Below are 4,183 nucleotides of genomic sequence, written 5' to 3'. Positions count from 1 at the left end.
TGTGAGTGTGAGTGTGTGAGTGTGTGTGTGTGTGTGTGTGTGTGTAAATGCCTACAGACTCAAAGAATTTCCTCGAGTACGGACAGCAGCACCATTCGCTGTTTCTCAGACCACAAACATCACAGAAAATAACTGTTTCCTGTCTTCTCTCTCTCTCTCTCTCGTTGTCTTCAGTGGCAGAACTTCCTGTGTAATGAAGCACAAGATGAAAACAGGAAGTAACTCGTCCATGAACACACGCAGCTGCCCTTCCCCCAGCGCCGCCACTCACATAAGCTGTGTATGCTATTTGTTTAGTTTTATTCATCAGTGATGATTCATATCCGCTGGGAAAGACTGAAATGTGAATAGGGTTTTTTTGGTGAAGCTAAACAAACGTCCTTTATGTTTTCCAGACTCAAGTTCTAGTTTAAAGCAAGACACAACTGGGGTAAAAATGTTAACAGATCTCACCATACTTCCCTAGTTAAAGAATGACAATCGTTTTGTTTTACAAGTTTTCAAGTAAATTTGTGAGTGAGGCATACTCTAATTAAATACACACTAATTTGCATAGATTTCCAGAAAGGAAGCATTTAGTGTCATGTCTTAAAACATCAATTTTAATGTTTATATATGAAAAAATAGAAACATTTCTATTTGCTCTGAGAACAATTAGTGAATAATGTGAAACAAAATCTGAAATTTAGCCAAATTTAGATTCAGATGGGATTCAAATACATTATTTTTGAATGCTATATAATTATTTTTTATTATAAGACAGAAATGTATTTTTGACATCTGAATACAGAATTGAACTCGACTCGGTTTGGTTTGCAGTGTCACTGTGGGATCTGATTGCAGTGCATTCATGCATGTTTACAGCTCTGAAGATAGTGATAAATGTACTGCAGGTCAATGGTACATATCATATGATTCACACCCTGATACCAGAGAACACGCATGATGAATCAGACATATGTGTGCAATGACGAAAGGATGTTCAATTCTTTATGCCAGTGAACTTGAATAGAATAGAATAGAATTTCAGACTCATTCCACCCACTGCTAACCACAGTGACTTCAGTGTCAAAAAGCTGAAGGAGTGTTTGGAATTTCAACTAGTTTTAGCCACCCACAAAACAGCAGTGAAGAAACTCCAGCTGCACTCACACACACAGGGAATCATGGGTAATGAATGAGGTGATGTGAAGTTTCCAGAGCTGCTGAATGTCTGATCTGACACACACACGCCTGCACTTCCGGCTGCTCTCTGATTGGTTCTGACTGTTCTGCCTTCCCTTAGCAACAGGGACTTTAAATGGCAACAAAAACAAAGTTTCTCGGAAGTCAGCTGACGGTCGAGTGTGTGTGTGTGTGTGTGTGTGTGTGTGTGTGATTTATGAGGACATTTTCAGTGTCCCCGTAATTCAAAACGCTTATAAATCACACAGAATGGAGTGTATTGAAAATCTGAAATAGCAGAAAGTTTCCTGTGAGGGGTAGGTTTAGGGGTAGGGTTGGTGTAGGACAATAGAATATACGGTTTGTACAGTAGAAAAACCATTACGCCTATGGAGAGTCCTCATAAACCATAAAAACAAACCTGTGTGTGTGAAACAAACTTTATTATATTTTATATTAACCCTTTTAAACTTAACTTATATAAAACCAATTTTTTTATTATATTTTATATTAAACTCAAACTTTTTAAACTTAAAAACTTTTAAATGAAACCTAAACTTTTAATTATAATTTATATTAAACTTGGCATCAATTATAATTTATATTAAGCTTAACTTTTTATTAAACTTTTTAAACTTAAAAACTTTTATATTAAACTTAAACTTTTTATTATATTTTACATTTAACTTAAACGTTTTCAACTTTAAAACGTTTATATAAAACCTAAATTTTGTATTATATTTATATTAAACTTAGCATTTTTTAAATATTTTATATTAAACAAACTTTTTAAGCTTAAAAACTTTTATATAAAACCTAAACTTTTTATTATATTTTATATTAAACTTTACTTTCTATTATATTTAATATTCAACTTGAACTTTTTAAGCTTAAAAACTTTTATATTAAACTTAAACTCTTTATTATATTGTACTTTAAAATTAAACTTTTGAAACCTTTATATTAAACTTAAACATTGTTATTATATTTTATATGAAATGTCAACTTTTTATTATATTTTACATTAAACTTCATGCCACGCTTTATACATTTTTTTTGCAGTTTTTTAAAATATGGCTCCATTTCTCAAAACTCTACACACAAAACCACAAAACAATTCAATTCAATTCAAGTTCATTTCTATAGCACTTTTCATGAGGCAAATCGTTGCAAAGCAGCTTTACAGAAAATGAAAGTTTCTATATTATATTTAGTAATAGCTTATCTCAAACTGATGTCCATATGGCAGTAATGTACAGTAAAATTCAAGCAGTTAGTTAAAGACGTAATAAAACAGACGATGAACACTATTAACAGCAATTATTATATGATGCAATCAAACTTATAGCAAAATGTGGTAGTTCTGTATGTTGTTTCAGGGTTGGCATCATCTGAGGTCCTCTGAGGGGTTGGCATCATCTCTTCTCAGGTGTTCTGGATCCAGACTGAAGCTTGTGTAAATCCTAGTTACCACGGGATGTCAATCCCAGCAGAAACAGAGAAACAAATAGAGACATAATTAGCGTAGCTGCTGTTCCAACCAAGCACAATTGATTTGTTTAACCCAAACTAAAGAATAATAATGTGCATTTGATCAGATATAACTGCAGTAAAAGATTATGAGATGCATTATTTGAATGCTTGGCCAAAGAGATGTGTCTTTAATCTAGACACAGTTCGGTGAGTTCCATCACGATATATACGTCATTCAAGCCGACCAATCAGGTTGTGAACGTATCACTATGCCTTTAGGTTCGGTGTCTTTAGGTTTGCTGTCAAAAATGCCAATGTGAACGCTTAGCGGACCAGGACCAAATGTATTATTTTCCTTTTTGGTCCGGACCAAACGAACCGAACTCCAAGTGTGAACACACCCTTAGACTCTGTCTATGTCTGGTGACAACTTCCCTATATGATACAAAATAATTTTCATTGCATTCATATAAATCTCAACATAAAATCTTATGTTGATGGAGAAAAAATTGTTTATGGACACGCTAATAAGTATACAGTACATTATATATTTTAATCTCTCTTTTTAAGGGTTCGCTCCTTAATAATCCAGCAAGAGAAAGCCCAGGATCGGGAAAAACTACTTTTAAAGTTTATCAAAATAATGAAGGTACAAACCAATTTAATTCTTCCAAACTTAATCTAATCTGAATCTAATCTAAATGAACCTGTGTCTCTTTGTAATTTAGCACTTAAGAAAACTCAATAACTTCAACTCCTACTTGGCAATATTATCAGCGCTGGATTCGGCGCCTATCAGAAGACTGGAATGGCAGAAGCAAACATCGGAGGTAAATCACGAACTCCAGAGCTGGGTAGATGACTTACAAATTGTAGTCCGTTACTGATTACAGATTACATGATGAAAACTGTAGTTAGTAACATAATCTAGGTTACTCACTTTAGGTAATGTATTCTTTAGTAGACTCTTTTTTTTATTAAACTTGTTTTAATTTACCATTAAACATACCATATTGATATAAAAAAGCAAAGAGAGCTATTCCTTGAAATATTTCTTTCTTTCTGTCTGTCGTCAAAGCTGAATGGGATTTTTAGAAAGGAAAGAAAGTTAGGGAGAATCAATAAATTATGAATAATTTACTGCCATTGTGGGAATAATATGTAATCATGTAATCCATAAAAAGTAACAGTAATCGGATTATGAGCATTTTAAAATGTAATATACTTGAATTACAAGTACTTAATTTTTGGACTCTTGATTATGTAATCCAGATTACATGTAATCAGTTACTACCCAGCACTGCCTGTCTCTATATTATTGTAGTGCTCAGTCGATCGTCACAGTAACTGATATCTGTTATCTTCACAGGGTTTGGAGGAATATTGCACTTTAATTGACAGTTCCTCCTCCTTCCGGGCGTACAGAGCAGCTTTGGCAGATGTGGAGCCTCCATGTATACCGTATCTGTAAGAACAGATGTTAAGCATTAAAAAGCACATTTTGTATTGCTTGTAAAATGTCATATTCATCTTTAACGACTCTTTC

General features: G+C 33.4%; 1 long non-coding RNA gene across 1 annotated transcript; it reads left to right on the top strand.

Annotated features, from left to right (window-relative positions):
• Positions 1-3,206: 3,206 nt before the first annotated feature.
• Positions 3,207-4,098, top strand: LOC107701886 (uncharacterized). The gene is made up of 3 exons (XR_001635700.1): positions 3,207-3,286; positions 3,366-3,467; positions 4,007-4,098. It is a non-coding gene; the product is annotated as an uncharacterized LOC107701886 (long non-coding RNA).
• The last annotated feature ends 85 nt before the right edge of the window (positions 4,099-4,183 follow it).

This window comes from Sinocyclocheilus anshuiensis, unplaced genomic scaffold (genome assembly GCF_001515605.1).
Source record: "Sinocyclocheilus anshuiensis isolate Anshui unplaced genomic scaffold, SAMN03320099.WGS_v1.1 scaffold2144, whole genome shotgun sequence".
Taxonomy (NCBI): Eukaryota; Metazoa; Chordata; class Actinopteri; order Cypriniformes; family Cyprinidae; genus Sinocyclocheilus; species Sinocyclocheilus anshuiensis.
Note: the sequence above shows the minus strand (reverse complement) of the source record. Positions and strands in the feature narration are given on the sequence as shown.